Below are 23,039 nucleotides of genomic sequence, written 5' to 3'. Positions count from 1 at the left end.
AACGTGATTGAGGTTTACTACCTTTGAGGCATTTTACAGTCCGGAAGAAATAATTTCGTAAGGTTGTGGTAGTCTCTTTACTGTCTTTAGTCAATGACAAATAAGTACTTTGCTTCAGTTTCAATTTGAAATTTCCTTACACTCTACTTGATATTTACTATAATTAACATTACATTAATTAGGTTTAAAAAAAACTTTTGCGTGAACAAACCTTAGAGTCTCCCAAAAGTTTTAACAAAAGTTAGACACATTAGTAGTTGTATGAACTAAGCTAATCGTGTGAGGAGTGCAAAACATTGTTAACACTACAAATCCTGACGTCACAACGTTGGTAATTAACGAGTAAACTCTACTCTCACGAACCATTTTTACTCTAATTGTTAAATATAAGGGCCTAAACCTTTATACAAGTAGTATTAAAATGAAATGACAGTTTTAAATTCCTCAATGTCGCAAATGAATTTATAGAACAACTTATAACATTCCCAAAGATAAATTAGCAGATTAGAAGATAGACTAGTGTACATGTTGCTCGAAATCGAGCAATTGCAAAGAAGTACAGGAGTTATCTATAAACAAATGATTTGTTTAAAAACTAATAAGAGTCATAATTTCCGATTATTTTAAAAGAGTCGACTAAAAGATTATTAACTAATTGAGATACTCACAATTTACATAACAGTCCCATTCCAGTTTAAATGGTTAATTTTTAACTATCAAACTGCCCATGGACGGGAAATGGTAAGCTTACAATTTAAGTCAACGTAAAAAGGCTGTCAGCTTTTATAATGTACCGTACCTAAGTTATTTAGCCAATTTGTAGACAATAAGGTGTAGGCTCCTTTAAACTCTACAGAACAGAGTTAGGCAAAAACTGGCAGAACTCTGAAATGAACATCCAAAACTATACCCATTTTTAATACATTAGATAATTTGCACATTGACTGTTTACAATTAACACATGTTCTTCTTCTCACTTTTAATGTTTGGTTCGCAACGGCAAAAATCTGTGTCATAATCATTGAAATAGATTTATAATAAATAATCCATCATAAAGTTTAAGATTAAATAAACCTACTACATAGTTGTTTTATTTTTTTTTTTTTATCAGCAGTCTGAAATTTTGAAATAGGCATTTGACCGGTGGGGCACACGGAAGATTTCTCAGGTGCCGTTTGACGTCCCTAACCGCTACGTCTGAAGAAACAGACAATTTTATAATTTTTCTATTATTAAATTAAACTGTCATAACCAAACCAAACTAACCAAACGTGCTGATAATGAAAAAATCGAATAAAGGTTTACTAATCTAAAAAATAGTTTTGTTCATAAAATAAAATTATAAATGCCTAAAATTCAACTTTATAATTTTTTAATTTAATTTGATTTAATTTTTAATTATAAAATTAAACCTTCATAACCTAACCAAACCAACCAAACTTGCTGATATGAAAAAAAAATTGACAAAAAGTTAATGTTACCAGCGGGATTCGAAACCGGCTTATTCGGATTATCGGCCCGACACGCTAGCCACTACACCACGGAGGCCGGTGGCTCAATTCCGTATCGTTGCGGTAATAGTGTTCCCTCGACTGACGTCAACAGTTAGTGACGTCAAACGGCACCTGAGGAATCTTCCGTGTGCCGTTTCGGGCATCTGACAGTTCTGGTTGTTTACATTTAAATGTCAAGGCAAATGTAAACATTGTGAATTTTCTTATGCTTCCATGGAGACCGATTTTTAATATTTAATTTCTGACAACAGCTGAAGTTTCAAAACAATGTTTGTTTCCCATGTTAATCTTATGGAGAAATACAAAACTTTAAAGGGCCCCAGGGCCTCACTCGCTAATTATTTCCCTAAAAAGAAAGTTTCCTGCACAACTTCACGTTACGCTCTTTCCAATGACACCAAAAACATGTCAATCGGTTCAGTAGTTTTAGAGGAGTAATTGTCACAAAAATCCTGCTTGCGTATTAAATAAGTAAAAATATATAGATTAGATAAATTACCTGGTAAATTAGGGACGGATCAAAATTACATTAAATGAAATAGTTACGTTTGGAGCTAAACTTTTACAATGTAAATCCGAACTTTAAGAAGTTACTTTATCATTAGAAGATCTAACAAACATATTGTACAAAATCCGATAGAAGAATTGTAAAAATTCAGTAAAAAGGTGATTCGTTTAAATATTAGACTAAGTACAAGTCTTAATTAGAAGATGATAAACATTATTTCACAAGGTTTTGTTTGAGCACTATAACGAAAATCTATTCTAAACATGACGTACTTAAAATTAAAATTTCTACGATACTGAGAACAATTATAAAATCCTGCTTTATAAAAAACGTTATATGCAAATATTTAAGCACTTAAGTGTTCCAAAAAATATATGTCTAAAGTGTTTTATTATGAATTTATATTCTAACAAAACATTCCTCGACTGGTACATTCAGGTTCTTTTATGTGGTCGTAAACGTAGAACATAAACCAACAGAGAGGAGATCGAAAACCTTAATGTTCTCTTTGTGGTTAAAGCCAACATTTCATTATAGAACTAAGTGAATTCATCATGAAGGTAGTATACGATGTACTATCAACCATATTCCCTGTTCATAAATAAATGTTTTCTAGGTGATAAACTATTTGAAGTTTATTAAATATCAAAATGCGTATAATAAATGCTGCACACCTATTATACAGGCATGATACCTCAATGGGCTTACATACATTGTACGTATGACCACTACTTCTATATTTTACAAATTGTTTGTCACTTGAATTTAATTTTTTGAAATACCTTAATATATTTGGAATTATTCATGCACTTGTTGCGAAACACGGTCTGTTAAAAAGTCTATAAAAATAGTAATACTATATTCATGTTAGCATTATAAAATTTTAACTAAAATTAAAGATGCTTTACTTCGGTAGTCACCTTTCGTTAGTGTATTATCAAAATTTACTATTACAATTGTTTGACCAAAAGTAAACACAATTTTCAGAAGATAAACTCAGCTTTGTTAAAGGACATCGGTGAAAATCCCTCAAATCTTTTTCCAGACCATAAATCGAACCTGGCACCACTCAAGCATAGTTTGTACGATGCAAGAAAAACAATTAGGTTTAGCCAACTAGTTGTCAAAAAAATTAAATATTCTCTTCATGAAAACACTAATGCTCATCTTTGTGCTTGATTTTATTTTAACGAGCCAAAAGATGTTTCATAAATTACTCTTTAAAAGGTACTTACACCCCTGCGTTAAGAAGTGACGACCATTTGACAAGATTAAAAGAAATTCGAATTAGTTTTTTTTATTGTTCACCACATTTTTGCTACTTAAGATTTTTGCCTTCATCAGTGTAGACACCTTTGGAAAAAACATTTCAATGAATAACGGTTTTCTGTAGACTACTTATTTATTGTATTGTTAGTTTAAATATCCGGTTAGAAAGTAACTTATTATTTTTTTGACTTCTACCAAACCCCGAAATATACGAAATTGTTAACTTATCAACTGATTAAGTTATTGAATACTAAAAAAGTGTGATTTAACCATATAAGTAAATTCGAAAAAGCTTTAGCGTTCGATGATAAAACTGTTTTTACCAAAACAACCTAACATAAAAACATATCCAAAACGGTATAGTATCATTTTGATCGTATTTTAATCACAAACTAGCTAAATGTGTTATCTAATTGAAAATTAACAAGCTGGCAGCAGACTGCCAAATTGCTCTTAGTTAAGCCTCCTCAGCGTGATCGTACCCTGGCTGGAACTGGAAACAAATTATAAACTTTAGGGTGGATAGTTCGACGAACTTTATTAGGGCTGTATGCCCCTTCGGTTTCATTTTACATTATGTAACCAAACATCTACCAACTACATGTTTTTTTAGATATTGTTTTCATAATAAAATATGATGTCATCTTTAAAATAGTACTGCTTTTGTTTTAAAAATTTAAGTAACATTTTGTGATGCTGGATTATTTAATTCTTTATAAATATCTTTCAAGCTCAACAGTATTGTTGAAGGCAATTTGATAAAAGTACTTTTTTAAACATGAATTATATTTTATATGCTTTTAAAATGAGTTTTTAGACCAAACTAATACATTTCTGTCAACTTAAAAAAATTTAAAAGTGGGTTTATTCAAAAATAACAAAAACTGATTAAATACTTCGACATTATTGACATTTTACATAAAGCAACGATGTTTAAATAATATTTATAATTAAATTTCAAACCTAACGTTTTCACTTTTACTTAATCTTTTCATGAAAAATAAAATTTTGGTTGAATATTTCTTGCTTACTACAGTTATTGGGCAATAAAATCGAAGAAACAAAAATAAATTACATAAATACATACCAACGTATTTAAGCAACCAAAAAACTATAAATCATCAACGCTTTCAAATTTCTATCGAAACTGAAACAAACTAGTTCTAAAACTCTACAAACACAAATATAATACCAAATAAATGACAGCCTAATATACGAGTACAATTTTACTAAAGCACACTAAATTACAAAATATTCATCTTTACAAAACTTTCAAGAAGCACTACAGGCTTGGTGAGAAAGTTACCCTCCGTTCCCTCCAAAAGTGTTTACGCGGCAACACACGCGTTCACCCTCTATCAGCTGACAGCGAGCACGTCTCACAGGTGACACGTGACCTGATAAGTATGACACGCAGCGGCCATCTTGGAATACTGATTACACCAAACCTAGAAGAGGGCTTTATCACACTCATTGCTGCCACTGCATGCGTTAATTAGTTTTTGGCTTTTTGACCAAATTTCGTCAGATTTGTCTAAAGTTTTTCGACTGACGAGTTAAGTATTTTATGTGGTTACTATTCTATTTGTAATTGATGTTTGGCCTTCTATAGATTCGTCATCTTTTTAATATGTTTTATTACTCGGTTTGGATAAATTAAGTAGCCTTGTCCAACTTGCTCTGTAAAATAGCATAAAAGTGTTATGCCGTGCTGATAACATTTTAAAATTCGCTGTTGAAGAATTTTTCAAAAGAGAAAATGTTTCTTAAGAAATCAACCATCTTGGAATTAATGTGATTTTGATAATTACCAGTAAACCTTCATCCAAAGAGTCTCTATTTCACTTCAATTAAATATAAGTACTATGTCTCAGCACGGATTTCTCCCAAATTTACATATCTCAAATACCAGTAGGGACATATAAATACAGTGATAGATTCGTATGTATTGTATTAACGACAAGTAAATTTATCATGACAAAACATGAAAAAAAAAACACTAATTGAACACATCCAGCGCAGCTGTAGGCCTCATGTTTACGCCTAATTACCTGCCTGTCGATGTGACTTTTTCATTCCAACCCTAATTAACACATGTGTAAAACGCCATGATTATTAAATTAAAATTTCCAAAAATCCAATACTATACGCTATTTATTTTTGAATTGATTACAAACTAACTAACTTCAAACATAGCAGTTGGTGTTTTGAACTATAATCCCTCCTTATACAGGTTTTAAAAAGTTCAATAATTATAAAGTACACTATAACACGTAACTTGAAGTTCAACCATTTAAAAAATATGAAGCAAATACCTTAAAACTGTACAAATACTTAAGTACATTTGTTATTATTGAAATATACATTTCTAACTCAGGGTATTATATATTTTAAAATGTTATTTTGAGGAAATATGCTACAAAACAGGACCTCTACTACATTATAGTAATGACTTTAAAATAATTTGCCTGAAAATAATCATTTAATTTATATTATTATATTATTATTATTTTCCATGTTTTGTGACATTTTTACACACGACGACATAATACATATTATTTTTCAAGTTACATTAGTATTTCACTTTTTTACTCGTTCTTTTCATCCACGTTATTTGTAACGGTAACCGCAATTACCTAACACTACGTGATCCATTTTGCTGGTTATACTTAGTGGAAGGGCCACATATAAAAATATAACTATTATTACGGAAACAATGTTTTTCAGGAGTAAAAAGTACCTGCATTTTTGTATTTTATACTTGTGCTGTAATGGCAAACAATTAATTCCAGCTCATATTACGACTTGATCAATATCACACAAATACCAATCACAGTGCTTGTACAATGTCACATAAGTAGGGAGACAATGCACGTTGATGAGGTTTACTGCTGAAGCGATGACGTAGCATACTGACTAACTTCCACCCGAGTGAATTGAGGGCTAGAAGTAACGGCAATTGTGTTAAATATTCCCGACAAATTTCCAATCGTTCCTAAAAATTTTAGACGTCTAAGTCTCATGAAGTATACTAAAATTTTTAGAGGTTTAGGATTTAATGTGATTGGATCCGGTTAAGGTTACCACTTTGCAGAGATTACAAGTGGGGAGGTTCCACTGCTATAAGAATTCAACAAAAACAATACATACAGCCATGGAATAACTGTATATTTGACGTTTCATTTTTATAATTGTTATTTAAATAGTAATGCCGTTGTTCCGAGATTGATTCAAAGACTAAAACAAGAAACTAAAAAAGAATGAGACATTAACTCGTTCTAATATACAATAACAACATATTACGGTAATTATAACCAGCACATTCGATTTTACCTAATAATACTTAGATATAGTACGCTAACCTAGCCTAGTCCGCTTAAATCAAGCAGAACCCGTTGTCAAGGACTTATTGCATGGAAATAACAGACAATCCCTTTCTGGTGTCACAAAAACAACAATTCCATAGTACTTTAGGCAAGCTAGTTATTTTACAAGTCTTTCCAAGACATAGCACAAACCGAGAGCCTCATTAATTTTTCCTCCCCATTTGTTTCCCTCTGCCTATTCTTGTTATATTAAGAGATGGGTTGATCATAAATAACATAAAATTTTATAACCATTGTTATAAATAATACAACAGTTAGGTATAATAGAGTAGAGACCTACATTATAAAATAAAAAAAATGTATTAAAAGACAAGTAAATCGTTTTAAGCGCAGTAGTAATATTTGTCAAATTGTGATAATTCATACTGCACCAAAATCCACCCCTTATTGTAACTGACCATCGAGTTTTTTTGGAAGAAATTAAATTAAACTGAGCAATTGATTTCCTTTTCTTAAAAAAATAATAGAAAGAGGGGTGACTCTGTTTTTTAACAATTATTTTTACATGGATTACAAACGATTTCTAAGGTCATAAGGTTATCATCTAGATCAACAGATTCTGTGATAGTCATCTTCTCTATTTCTAAAAAAAAACTGTTAAACAGATTTGCATGCCAGGTGGTGCATGGAATAATCAATCACATCGCAGATTATTTATGTTTGCACTTAATTTGTGTCAACATTGTAATTTACACCAATTAAATTGTTTTTCTTTTTTTAGTTTCTAACACAATACTTAAGAAAAGTTCCTTATTAGTTTACTGAACACGGAAGCATTAAGATGTTACTTGAAGAAATATAAAATTTGCAAATAAATCTTACTCAGATGGTAAAAGTAACATAATGTATAAAATAAGGAACGAGAATATTCAATCATAGCTGGAGTTTGGTGGATAACGTATTTAGTGTTATTGATATCATTTCGGTGAAAATAGTATGGAATATGTTCTCAACCGCTGTAAATTTGATTGAACAAAATGGTTTTATCGTCCAAAATGTTGTTTTACTGACATCGTACATTGATATAATGAAGTAACTATGAAAGCTACATTAAGCGAAAAACAAACTTGTTATATTAAAGTTTACCAATACCAATAAATAACTTTTAGCGATATACGGTACAGATATATATCTTTTGATGTCGATGGGAGGCAAACCACCACTAACAGAATCATTCTCTAACTTATCGCTGTTCTTCACGCTTAGCTCACATTAAACCTACACCTACACTTTCCCCGCCAAGTTTAAACGTCATAATTAATTTCAACGCCGTAAATCACGCCACCATCCGGTCGAGGATAAATTCTCGCTTATTTGTGCGGGAGCCGCAAATCATAATGGTATCTGCAGCAGAGCTGCGACCGCTCAGCCGTCGTGCATTGTAATTATTCAAGGGAGGCCTGAGGGTGGCTAGTGGGAGGTGGGAGGTGGGAGGTGGTGGGAAACAGTGAAAGGTGGGGGAAGCAGTACCAGTTGAGGGTGAATTTTCTCCGCGTAAAGTCGCGTGAGTCGATACAATGCCGCTGTGGTTCCAACTCACTTGATTTCCGTGGTGCAGTGTAGTGAATAGTGTTGGATAGTTTATGTGGTGAATTTTGGATATCGTAGCATAAGGAGTCTAATACAACCACCTGGTAAGAGTAAAGTGATATATTTGTTGTACCGGTATCTTGTAGAATTTGCTGCGGTCAAGCTGACTGAGTAAATAGTTAGAGATTTTGGTCAAGAGTTGTATTGACAGTTTATAGTTAACTTACGCAGAACAGAATAATTCCTGTGCCAGCCCGTTGTTGACACAGCTGCAATGGCGTGCATTTACAATACGGGTTGAATCGTTCATTTCATTGTAAGCAGTCCCATATTTGATAATGGGTAAAACATTAGGAAGAATGTTCGTGTATGTGTATTTACCTCCTCATTGCACTGTGTTAAAATACTAAACACTTAGTTGTGGTATGAAATCCCGCGTTCAATTTTCTGTTAGCTACATGATTTACCGGTTTCATCGGTTAACCTTAAATTAGCACCTTGCGATATTAATTACAGTTCCAAATGTATAAGTAAAAAAACATAATAATAATATTTGGCTACTTGTACATTAAGGGTGTATATAAAGACTGGTGGCCTACAATTATTTCCAATTTGTTATAAAACCAACAAGGGAATACTACGATATTATATTACATAAGTGTATGTTTCATGCTCCTAATGATCCGATTACCGTGATGCATATTATAAGTAGTTTATAATCGTATTTTACACAAACTTGTAAGACAGTACCGTTAATTTATCTGTTCCGCAAAATTAACGTATTACGTATTTCATGATAAACATTTTTTTAGGTTATTAAAAAATGTTAAACATACTTTAGTTGAATACAGATCACAAAAGTATCTGTTGAAGTGATTATTCTATTTTTATATTTAAATCAACACCAGCTGTAATATTTCTCACAGGTTTAAACAAATAATACTATAACATAGAGTGTCAGTCATAAGATTCGTAATATCTTATCAGATAAGTGAATAAATAATACGAGAATGTTTAATGCTGCACTTGTTTTCCATATAATTGATTAGAAAAAGACTAAAACCGAGAAAAAAAATACTTTAATACATCGTTTTCTTTATTAACTATTTAAATTTGCTACCCAAAAAAAAATCACGAGGAAACCATTGTATGAGATATTTTAATGTAGTCTGCCAAGTTTAAATAGATACCCAGCAGCCACAACTATTTATAAACAACCAGTTTTACAATACATTTCTTTTCAAACATTTTGACCAAAATTTAGTAGGCCCTATTACTTTTATATATAGATTTAAAAATACTAAAAGCAAAGACATCGGGTCGATGAGAGCTTGGCCACGTGGAGTTGAATGGTCTCGTATTGATCTAACTTCCACCCCCAACGCCCTACCGCATGACTCATACAACTGAGGGAAGTCATACAAAGATAAACTCATCAAACAACACTGACTGTAGGCTAAACCCTCTTTGGCATCATCTGATATAAACAACTAACATCGACCATCAGCGTCCTACCTCATGACTCATACAGCTGAGGGAAGTCATACAAAGATAAACTCATCAAACAACACTGACTGTAGGCTAAACACTCTTCGGCATCATCTGATATAAACAACAAACATCGACCATCAGCGTCCTACCGCATGACTCATACAACTGAGGGAAGTCATACAAAGATAAACTCATCAAACAACACTGACTGTAGGCTAAACACTCTTTGGCATCATCTGATATAAACAACAAACATCGACCATCAGCGTCCTACCGCATGACTCATACAACTGAGGGAAGTCATACAAAGATAAACTCATTAAACAACACTGACTGTAGGATACAACACTCTTTGGCATCATCTGATATAAACAACAAACATCGACCATCAGCGTCCTACCGCATGACTCATACAACTGAGGGAAGTGATACAAAGATAAACTCATCAAACAACACTGACTGTAGGCTAAACACTCTTTGGCATCATCTGATATAAACAACAAACATCGACCATCAGCGTCCTACCGCATGACTCATACAACTGAGGGAAGTCATACAAAGATAAACTCATCAAACATCACTGACTGTAGGCTAAACACTCTTTGACATCATCTGATATAAACAACAAACATCGAAAATCAGCGTCCTACCGCATGACTCATACAACTGAGGGAAGTCATACAAAGATAAACTCATCAAACAACACTGACTGTAGGATACAACACTCTTTGGCATCATCTGATATAAACAACAAACATCGACCATCAGCGTCCTACCTCATGACTCATACAGCTGAGGGAAGTCATACAAAGATAAACTCATCAAACAACACTGACTGTAGGCTAAACACTCTTCGGCATCATCTGATATAAACAACAAACATCGACCATCAGCGTCCTACCGCATGACTCATACAACTGAGGGAAGTCATACAAAGGTAAACTCATCAAACATCACTGACTGTAGGCTAAACACTCTTTGACATCATCTGATATAAACAACAAACATCGAAAATCAGCGTCCTACCGCATGACTCATACAACTGAGGGAAGTCATACAAAGATAAACTCATCAAACAACACTGACTGTAGGATACAACACTCTTTGGCATCATCTGATATAAACAACAAACATCGACCATCAGCGTCCTACCGCATGACTCATACAACTGAGGGAAGTCATACAAAGATAAACTCATCAAACAACACTGACTGTAGGCTAAACACTCTTTGGCATCATCTGATATAAACAACAAACATCGACCATCAGCGCCCTACCGCATGACTCATACAACTGAGGGAAGTCATACAAAGATAAACTGATCAAACAACACTGACTGTAGGCTAAACACTCTTTGGCATCATCTGATATAAACAACAAACATCGACCATCAGCGCCCTACCGCATGACTCATACAACTGAGGGAAGTGATACAAAGATAAACTCATCAAACAACACTGACTGTAGGCTGAACACTCTTTGGCATCATCTGATATAAACAACAAACATCGACCATCAGCGCCCTACCGCATGACTCATACAACTGAGGGAAGTGATACAAAGATAAACTCATCAAACAACACTGACTGTAGGCTGAACACTCTTTGGCATCATCTGATATAAACAACAAACATCGACCATCAGCGTCCTACCGCATTTAAAACACTTGAAGTAATATTAGATAATTAGTATTAGAATAAATTATTTCAAGATGGTGTTGTAATGAGTCTTGTATTGAGAACAATGTTTTGATAATTACAATAGTAAAAACATCAGGAATAATAAATGTATAAAATAACATATGAGCTGAGGGAAGTCATACAAAGATAAACTCATCAACCATCACTGACTGTGTCAAGCAAAACTTGTATTTTTCTTTCAATTTGAACATTAAAAACAGTAAAAAAGTTCCCTGTTTTCTAGTATTCAAACTACTAAAACAAACATAAGCATATCTAAACCTCAACAGTGTAGCATATGGTTGAAAAGCTTATAAAATGCCACATTTTTTAACATATTTGGACACCTTCTTGTATACAGGGTGTAAAAAAATGCAATGGACCAATGTTTTTAAATATTTATCGAAAGCCATATTTTTTTATCTATTTACAATGGAGTTCTATTCTATTGATCCTCCATCGTTTTCTATTATTCATATTCAAAGTTTAATTTAGAACGTGAAAATGACATTATCTACTCAAATCCATTTACAGGTAATTGAGAAATTGCTGTATTAAGTTTAAAAACGTGGTTATTTTAGGAAAAAATTAAAATAATTCTTTGGGAAGCCAATTTTTAGACTTGGGGCCTCTTATATGCATCATCACACTTCAATTACTTTTTACTTACACCAAAACAATTTTGTCACACTGAGTACCAATCACCTTTTATTTCATAATTTAATAGAATAAACAATGTGTAACATTGTATGTATGAACTATATTTGTCAACTACTGGTAGTTTTCAGCTTCGTTACTCAAACAACTGGCTTGCGGCATATTTAGATTACATCTCTGGCTGTAGAAAACCATTCTTTTCAGTAAAAGATTGTTTAGTTTCAAATACATTTCTTTAAGATTTAAATTGTCATTAAAAACATTAATTTTTTCAGTCTAGTGATAAATATAGCATTTTAGTACATTTTTAGCTCATACGCTATTGTATAGTTGTAGTTAGGTCTATAGTACGTAATTATATATAATTAATGTTCTTTAGAACTCTTAAATGCCTTTAAATTATATCCTCCTTGGATTTGTTTGTTCAACAAATACCGTATAATAATTATAATTTTAATTTTAAATATACTCTGGGTTTCGTACTTTTTGTGAATAAAAGTAGTAATTACTTTTACTTTGCTTGATTGTTATGAAGAATTGTACCAATTTTTGCAATGTTATAACAAACTTCTAAAGCTGTCGACTGGGATAAAATATTGACGGAACTGCTTTCTGATGGCAGGATGGTTACACTTTTATCCGTATTGACTGCGAAGTATCATCCTGTAGGCCATGATAATATTATATCAAAAGGAATGTAGAGTCTTTAAAGTGCATGCACTTACAAATAAAATGTTATCCATGAAAATAAAATACATAAATCGCTTTTATTACTCACTCAAAACTTAATACATGTTAAAAAAATTATAGTTAAACAAATTTTCCTTTTATCTTCAAAAGAGCTCCGCTTTACACGGACAAAGTTTGCTAGTCAGCCATCAACTAATCAAACATTTCATGCATAGGTAGATCCTTTGATACTTTGGCATCGATAAACTAAAAAGGACCCCCTTTAGTCACGCTAGAATCGTGTCGGTTCCCTTCAGATATTGATTCAGGGCATGGGAAGTAATTTATAATGTGTAGTAGTTCTCTTTAGTTTATGTGTTTTCCATTAATTAAACAAGCCTGAAGAGGAATTAGAGACAATTTATCACTGATGTAGGTTTTAAATGTATGACGGATATATAAGACAACTGTTTAGTAATTTATTACTATTGCCCTTATTATTTCAGAATATATGTGACAAAAATCGGCGATTGTTATTTTATTGTACTGGAACAAAACACACTAACTGTAATGTGGTGAATCCTGTATTATGCATGCTAACGTAAGTAAAAAAATATGAAACATTTAGATTTTAATCTAATATAAGTTTGAAGCTTCCTTAATTATGCACGTAGGTTCATAATTATATCCTCCCGTGGTCATTAAAACTTTGAGCTTCTATTTAAAACTTGTCATATCGTGTTTTGAGGGATCTCATCATTCAAACACAAGTTTATAAATTTACTTTTCTCACTCCGGCTATAAGTCTAAAAAGATTGTTATTATCTACAGTGTGTTAAATCTTAACTCAAGCTTTAAAAACTAATGTGTCCGTAACTTGTGGTTGTTTTAGGCATAAAAGTACACTACACACGTTTAGAAAGTCGTGTTCACTTAATTCAAAAGTAAGTTTTATATACTTGGTGATTCCATATATTTCAGTATCATGTGCTACGTTTCGTTCCTGTGATGTTCCAGTCCAGTTAGCTGAAACCCTACTGGACTGAGGATTTTTTGACGAACCATATAAGTCTCTGAATACGGTACATGGGATTGTTCTGGTTTGTTTTCCTTTGTCAATGACTCCAGTTCGGTGTTTATTTGAAACACATTATAAGAGTTGGACGTTTATAAGAGCAGTTACTCTTGAATTACCATGATTATCAATCAATTATGTTTATAATTACCATGTAATTATCATATACGACTTGTCATAGAGTTCATATAAATAATATAAATCATCGAGAAGATTGTACATCTCTTAGTTTTAAAAATAACTGCTTCAACAAAAATAAGGGCACAAATAAAACAAACTATATTTTGTATATATTAATTTGATATTCCGAGTTTAGATAATCATAGTGAATATAGCAGGACATTTTTCCAGGGTCCTCAGAATCAAATCCAGTTAATCACATATATCTTTTTAGTTTTATCAAGTAAAATTTACTTTTGGCGACCAAGTAGCTCACAAAAAGTAAAAATGTAGGATCATCCGTTTTTCTAAAAAAAAGAATAACTCCCAGGTAAAGCTCTCTTTTAAAGCAGGTCATCCTTCAATCAAATCTGGAAGATACATATTTACAGTTAATGCTTACAATTCAACAGATTTAACGCTAAACTCTTTTAATTAAAAGTAACATCAATTCCACATATCTCAAGCCTGTTAACAGTGATCCTATTGTATCCTATTGTTTCACCAAATACTATTCCCGAGTGGTACAACATTATCTCCTTTGTGATGACCGAGCGAATGAGATTGCCAGATCCAAACTACCCAAAGGCAGTGTTTGAGTTAGCCTTAGTGTATCTCAGTGAAGCCTGTGTTAGGTTGTAATCAACTACAAGTTGTTATAGTTAACAACAAAAATTAAAGCAGTAAATTAATAAAAACCAGTGATATTCGCAACAACAAATGTGACACTTAACCAGCAACAAAAATACGGTAGGTAAGAAGAATTTAAGACATTAATACATTCTGTGTCTGGCTTACACAACTGTTCTTTTTAGCGAATTCCCCTGCAGGGAAGTAGCTATTAAAATTGGAAATAGAAAACTAAAAAAAAGTAAATATAAAGTTCCCGTGTTATTCTTATAAGGAATATTCTAAAATGTTTCAGCTTGCTTGTTTATGGGAATATTTTGATAAAACTAACAAATTTATCGATTTGATACTAAGCTATAATTATTTTACTTAAAAACACACTTTATTAGTTTCCCTGTAGTGGCAAGCCTAGGTACTCGTTAAACCTAATGTTATTTAAATAGATTAATTGAAACTCGTTTCATTCAAATGGAAATTCGCTTATTTGTAGTCGAATATTGGTGAAGCTGGTACATAGGGACATCTACTTCATTATCAAACGGTCAAATGTCTTACAACAAATTCTATTTAATTTTTTTTCAATCATACTCGTGGCAGTGTAGGGTAAAAATGCATTTATTTTATCTTGCAGGATTTATGTAAACCAATCGATACTGTAATTATCCTAGGAGTAGTACGACTATCTTGGCCTTAGAAAGCCATTAAAAAGATTACTAAGCTTAGTACCGAAACAGGAGGGGAGCGAGCTGGCGTAGTGGTTAGAGCGCGGGACTTCAGTCCCTAAGGTCCCGGGTTCGATACCCGCCAAGTCACCAATGGATTTTATCCAAGTGATAATGCCGCAACCCCTAGGTATAGCCTGAAGTAATGTGAAAAACAATCCCAGGCTCGTGCCTAGCGTCCTAGGACAAAAAAAAAAAAAACAAAAAAAGTACCGAAACAGGATTTACAAGGATATCCTCCCAAGAAAATGTTGAACATAAAAAAATAAAGCAATCAGATGAAAAGTCTAGTAACGCATAGGTGACATACAGACAGTAAACGTTATTTCCTGTCATAAAATTTAGTAAACTTCTAAATTTTTTTTAAAAAATCATTCTACAAAAATGATTCCCCAGATATAAAATTTCCCCTTAACATTTGTTTTACCTTATGTTGTGCCTAATTTAAATATTATTTTATAGAATATTATTGTACAATATTATTTTAATATTATTTAATAATATTAAATTTAATCCCAAGAAAAATATAATGTATTCTAAAAGAAAAAGCTCACACAATTTACGTTATAAAGTCTTAAGTAGCAAAACATCTACATATCCCATACTTTCCCGAGTTATATTTAGATTTTCTTTGTAAAATCGTTAATTATGCCATGAGCAAACAAGATCAAAATTAAAATATATTCTCTTTCAACCTCAGTTGTGCAACCCGCATCTTTGATGTTGAAATTTACATTTAAAGCAGTTGACAAGTCCACCCCATTTCTGCTGCCAAGCGAAGGAGCAAATGTATTCATGTACGTAATAAGGCAGTGTCTTGGATGGGGGTATAATAGGCTCCTAATTAGGGCCAATCTCAAGGGAGCACCTGACGCAATGCCTCTTGAAATATGGCCTAAGTGGTTAAGCTTAGACATTATATGCTACGGTAATGAGCTAGTTAGAAAAACCAGACATAAATCACCTTTATACTTTAATAGAGTATAGTTGGGTATTTACTTTAAGTATTACTGATACAAATCACTGTGTTGTTTAACTATCGGTTAAGTCAATAAGGACCTTAATAGTTGAGAGGTACCTTTAAAAAGGTGATATAGGTCATTAAAAACTGAAACACGAGAAATATGTTTTTATAACAAAGTTTTTTTCTAAATTTCTTATGATTACTGTATTACTTTTAGACACAACTGACTACGTAAACGATTTAAACGTGTTTTCGCTACACCACTTTGAAATAATCTTTTTCCGTAATGTGTTTATTACCTAAAAAAATCAGCATTATATTGTTTACTACGCAAAAAGAATGTTTCCTATGCAAAAGAAATGTTTATTATTTTTAGGGGATTTTGCCGATGTAAACAATCAAAGCCATCTATTTGCTACAACCAAAAATATAACAACAACAATATAACAAAATGGCAGCCGTGTGAGTAACTAAGGACTCCCGGACAATATAAATATGATATTTAGGTATGTTTCTTACCCACGAACAATGCTCTAAAAAATTGGTAGAGAGTTCCGGGACACTCTTTATAGTGATATGAAAATAAAAGCTTAAAAAACCTTAATAAGTAAGAGTATCTTGAATATTTGGGAGAGTTACTTATTACTCCATACACTTTTTCGTTGGTTAATAGTAGTAAGAGGGAAAATGTAATCATAGATTCTCATTATTTTGTTTTCAGAATTTTTATTAAAAAAGATTTTCTGTGGCCAGATGTTCTTTGTGCTCCTGATTGTGTCTTACAAAAGATTGTGGTTTACAAAAACATTGTTCATTACAAGGCAATTACCTGGGGAAGACGGCCTCAACAATGATATTGGATTTTCATTTTCTTTTTCGTTTGGTAGCTTAAAACTACAAGAAAAAATCTTTAAAATATTTCACCTACGGCCGTTCTTTAAAGTAACTGTTTAAGTTCAGTTCTTAGAATTAAAAAGATTCACCTAACACTATCGTTTACTTACTTAACATCATTGTTGTTTTACTTCAAAACACGGGTAACAGACCAATGAGGTTCAAGGATTGAGTGAGAAGAAGTAAAATTGTATGCTTTAAACATCAACTAATCAGCTGTTCAGACAAATTTAATTGTTGTGATACAAGTAGTGTTGGTACAATGATTCGTGCTCTGTCGGTGGTAATGAGAGATTGTAAACGAAAACATAACCATTAGTTATGAGTAGTGATTGATAGTAAAAAAATTTCGTAGGTAAAACAGTGTACGAAACTCATGTATATATTCTTAACGACACCCATAGATTTTTTAAGGCACTCGCCAAGCCTTAAATTTGTACTCGTGTGGTTAACGCCATCTTTAAGGGATCTTTGCATAAACTACGATTATGTACATCATTAGATTCTTAGGTCCTCTAGTAAAACATTTAGCACTGGATATTTTGAAAATAGGTAAATAAAAATACTGTATGTTAGAGATTAGTGTTAGAGCTTAAATTTTAACCGATTTCATAAATAAAAAAAAATTCAGGTCAAAAAATCCAATTAAAAATTACCTTTGCAATGATAAAACTGTTATTTTAAATGTGGAAGTTAAACATAATATTGTTTAGTTTTTTTTCATACATGGATAATGGTTTTAAAAATAAGACCAACACTGAAAGCTCCCTAAAATATTCCATTAATACTGTCTTTTCTCTTCTTCAACTTAATTAGTCCCAACAAAGCACCCTCCCAATTTAATCATTGAAATTATTCACTGGTTTCGTTTACATTGGCAAGATGAATTACTGTGGTTTGCCAGTGACGTTTGCCTCTGAATTTGTCTTTCAACTTGAGATGTATGATAACAATTTTTATATTTAAAAATATTTTATTATTCTTGTGAACTTTACAATGGTTTAGTTGCAAAAAACTCATAGCTCTTGATTGGTTTCTAAAATCATTGTTGTCGGAATAAAAGGTTAAGTTATATTTTATTTGTTTGTTAATACTAGGCAATATATGAAATACCTTCACTGCAGCAAACCTGCAGACTGTGTGAATTTCTATTTACCCTGCTTGATTTATACTATAATATTCTCTAAAATTTTTCAGGTTTATCACCTATTTAAATAACATTAATTTTAGTGAGTACTCAGGTTTGCTGCTACGGGGAAGATATCGAGGTGTGTTTATTTAGTGAAATGTTGGTAGCTTTGTATGAAATAAACAAAATTGTTGAATATGGGAAATTCGCTAAAATATAAATATTTAGATTTGTATGAGTTAATTAAAAACATACACAGCTAATAGTGTTTATTAAAATGAATGCAATAAAGATGAATTTAAAAACGGTTCGCCTTGAAAACACAATATTGGCACTACTGTAATTCATTATTCCCATCGTGTAATTTTGGCATTTACGCTACATTATTCCTACCCTAGGGCTATTTTTGACCGTTTATGCCTGGTATAATATAAACTAAACAGCGCGTGATACTAATATCATCGATTGACACAGGTAAATACATAAATTCTTATAAATGTGAATGGCGTCCTAAACTAACATAGATTATCGCTTTCTTAATTCATTAAACGATATAATACAATAGGACATTTGGAATAATACCAAATTCCCTGAAACAAAATCAGTGTTGCAACTACAAAGAGTTGTATTTTGTTTAATTAAAGAAATTATTTTGTAGCTAAAAATATAAATTAATGTCTGTACACTTATCAGTAATATTTTTATAGGCATATAGGTATCAGAAAGATTTTTTTACACCCTAATAATACATTTCTGGTTGCTTCTTTGAATTCTCACTCAAACTGGCTTACAACATAATTTGCACTTGGAAACCCAGTCTAAAGTATACTTTTCATAACAAGTAATTGGTTATGTTTCCTACAGTGGAAAACAAACAACTCTTGTTTTGATATAATTTCAAAAGCCAACACGAAATAATTAAGCAACCTACAATGTTTTGTTACCTAGAGATCTATAAACAAGCAATGCACATAAATTATTGTGTGTACCTTTCCTAGAGAAACACTAGAGACGTACTTTATTCAGTATTTTTACAATCTAGGTAACAGTAACCCTTGTAGTACAGTAAATAGGTTTTAAGCTGATTTTAATGCAAACTAAAAATAATTAAAATAAAATAAGAGTTGGGTAAAAACGTACATGAAAATTATTAATTTAATAAATTGTTCAGTTATACAATGGAAATCTTGGGTTTATTCGTGCAACATTCAATTCATCAAGCTGTTTCCTACCTTGATAGAAACAACAAAAATCTAAACATGTCCAATTGCTCACAAAACAAATATTCAAATTTGTTTTTCCATTCTTTCGTTTTATTTCACCCCGACAAAGGGGTAGCTTTGTTGGTCTGATGCAATCACGCTGATTGCTCTCTGGTTATGTTTACATTGGAGGGGTGAGGTTCGGTTACATCTTCTCCCCCAAGCTGTATCGTCTGTTCCTCCTACTCGGATATATTTATCTCGGAAAACTGGAAATTTGGAAATTCTATATATAGTTTTTGGACCTAGATTAATTTACATGAGTTAGCTGAAATTGCCAAGTAATCTTTTGTTACGTTGGTTAATTCTTTAAACATATCGATGATCAATTTAGTTTTGAGACACCCCTAGGATGTTTCATATCAATTAAGGTGGTAAATACCTACGTACAATATAAACAAAATAATTATAAATCTACTTTATATCATATAAATTAATCACGCGTAAATGATACAAAATATTTTTGAAATCAAAATATTAACAATAATGCCTAAACTCTGACTTCCTTACTGGCTAACCTAGGCCCAATCTTTGTGAACAGATTGAAATATCAAATAAATTTAAATCAAGAAATGTTGACTCAAAAATATATTATACCCTTAATAAATGGGTTTCATTGATAAATGTCTCTAAAATTCAAATAGTTTATGTTAAACATTAACTATTCAGTCACATGTTATATAAGTTTTTTTGTAGATTTAATAATACTCTTTCATAAGGAGTGATTCATTTTGTTTAGAGTATTAACTTTTAACCTACTGTTAACATAATTATCTTAACATACTATCCAAAGATAAAACGTATATTCCCTTGCTTGTCTTTGAATTTCCGTTTTTTCTAATGCGATGCCTTCTTTATTCATTCTATCTTTCTTTTATTATGAACATTTATCAATAACAATTGTTAAATTACTTAAGAAAATCGAAACGTTAATGTTAATCTGATGCCAAAATATTTTAAGTCAACGAAATTAATAGACCTACAAGTTTAATTATAAAAAAAACCTTCAAAAAGTAAATAATGAACTTACTCATTTCCAAGAGGGATGCGTTAGGTTGATACAATGGGATGTTATTTTAAACCTGAAGGCTTTTGTCCTCCATTAAGCAATTGTAGATCGTGAAAGAGATATTTCCCCTCCATTCTCTCTTCTCCAAACCTCTCCCCTCTTCACAATCACCAGCTAAAGTAATTGTTGCGAGAAGCACCAGGCATCGATCCCACATTGGGTAAACAACTTCGGCGATGATCGGGTTTAATTATCTTTAATTTAATCAGTTTCGATGACGTTTTACATTATCGGTCTGAAAATTATACATTATATGCCAAAACTATAGGAAAATAAAGTGCATTACGTTTTGTGTTGGTAATAGGCCTAGATATAAGAAAATTGTAGTTCTTATCACTAGGAGCGAAAATGGCTCTTTTTATTATGCAATCGTGTTTAACTTTGAGCTAATGTTACCTTTACGTCAATGGCATCTGTTTATCATAGATCATTTATACATACAAGTTAACTATTGAATTAATTAGAATCGGTGAATGAATTGCGAGTTGAAAAGATATAGAAAACCCAGGAAACAGAGAGCCACGCCTCAGCATAAAGTCAATCCTCGATTGTGTGCGGGATATTTCATAGCTATGTGCAATAGTTTTGTTTATGTAAAGTCTATCACAATACTTGCAGCAACATACAAAATGCTAGCCTTTTTGTATGGGATTTCATTTACAAGTGTAAGAAATGTTTGCTATTTATACAATTAGGCCTACAGGTATGTTGGATCGAACTTCTTAAACTATAGGACAAAGACTACTAACATTTCATGTATAAATGAATAAACTCGTAGGGCTATGTGGTTATAAATACCTGTGGTGATTAAAAATATTTTTATTTTAAAAACAATTGTTAGGTACTTGTAATATTGTAATTAGTTATTACTATCAAGTGTGGTATGGGTTTAAAAATGTTCCCTTACATAATTTTTCGAAGAGCTCTACTTATAAGCTACAGTCTGAAAAATACAAATCTTAAAGCCTTTTACACATAATTTCATGCCTACAATTCATTATAAAGAGGTTCATAGGTATATTCTTTTCAATATATTATAGTACATATATTGGTCTAAAAAACAACGAGAAATTTTAAATAGTCAACAATTATGTTTATTAGGATTAATATTCCAGTGATTAATTAATTAAATTGTATGTGAATGATATACTACAGCACGAAAGAGTAAAGTAGATGCCTCATTTATGTGAATTATGAAACCGAAGGAGAAGCAATTTAGAGGGATGAATTAATGAGAACGGTTTATGCGGTAGGGAGAAAAACAAAACGATTTTCAGAAGAGATGGAGTTGAAAGGGAAAAGAAGGGAAGGAGAGGAGAAGTGGTGAAAGGGGGGCAAACAATCAGATGATAATGTTCTAATTTCCAGCCTCCCAAACAGTCTCTGATTTAGAGTGAAATATCACTCTCAGCTCTCTACAAAACGATCTTACTTCTCGTTGATTGTGAGGATAATTATTAATGGATGCAACGGTTAAAACTGCAAAACTAATTAATCTTAGGTAATAATTTGCTTACGCCAATGTTCATTCAGCTCACAGTTAAAAGCGTCACTCGCCTAACAGCAACAATGTAAATACACATTACTTTAATACATTATATAACCACTATTATAACCTATGTATTGAAAAACTTGGAAGTAGCAAGGCTCTCCGGTTTCTTCGAGTTTTTATTTCACCACTGTACCAAAGGATCTTTAATTAGTATTTAAGAATTGTTCGTACAAACTTCAATGTAAACAACATTTTTTTCATACGCTTCTTCACTAAGAAAGGTATCTAGAATTCATTTGAATAAACTGAAACTGAAATATTTTAACATTGGTGGTTGATCATATCTACTTGTTCAACTTAAGATGGTTGAAAACTAAAGTTATGCTCTAATGTGTGGCAAATTAAAGATAGTCTACTTTGCTACAGGAAAATTACGTTAGTAATCAACAAGTTAGTTAGACACAGAATTGCAATGGTATTAATTACAATGTATTTTAACAACTTATATAAATCTTATATTACATTCTATACAAATAACGACTATAAATAGCATAACCTTCTATTCTCTATACAGTTGCTTCTAAGTTCAACGATTTATGCATTACTGAAAGGTCAATGGAAAGGTCAGCAGTTTGCTCTTCATATCCCATTAGTTGATCAATGAACATCTCGTAGCTAACCTCTATATAAAGGTTATCTCACGATCAACGATGTATTGTTCATCTATTCAAGCGTTATTTACATGACAGAAGCGATTAATAATTTTCACTGGTTTGTATGTTTGTGTAAAAATAGAATTTTTATATTTATACCATTTCTACATGTTTAGATGAAATTATTATTGTAGCGTGTTAGTCTTGAATTCATATCTAAACAAGCTAAAAACCTCCAATAATTTTGTTCCAACATGTAGAAATTATATAACGATAAAATTTGAGTC

The 23,039-nt window shown here is 31.9% G+C and overlaps 1 protein-coding gene across 1 annotated transcript in view; it reads left to right on the top strand.

Moving 5' to 3' along the window:
- Nucleotides 1-8,162: 8,162 nt before the first annotated feature.
- Nucleotides 8,163-23,039, top strand: part of LOC129005149 (follistatin-related protein 5-like) — a 56,638-nt gene continuing 41,761 nt past the window's right edge. The window contains exon 1 of the mRNA XM_054433967.1: nucleotides 8,163-8,311. The gene's annotated coding sequence lies outside the window, so the exon portion shown is untranslated. The remainder of the gene's footprint in view (nucleotides 8,312-23,039) is intronic.

Source organism: Macrosteles quadrilineatus, unplaced genomic scaffold (genome assembly GCF_028750875.1).
Source record: "Macrosteles quadrilineatus isolate MER2022 unplaced genomic scaffold, UCM_ALF_1.0 Scaffold_16__1_contigs__length_3527350, whole genome shotgun sequence".
NCBI lineage: Eukaryota > Metazoa > Arthropoda > Insecta > Hemiptera > Cicadellidae > Macrosteles > Macrosteles quadrilineatus.
The sequence above is the reverse complement of the archived record's forward strand: the minus strand, read 5'-3'. Positions and strand labels throughout refer to the sequence as shown.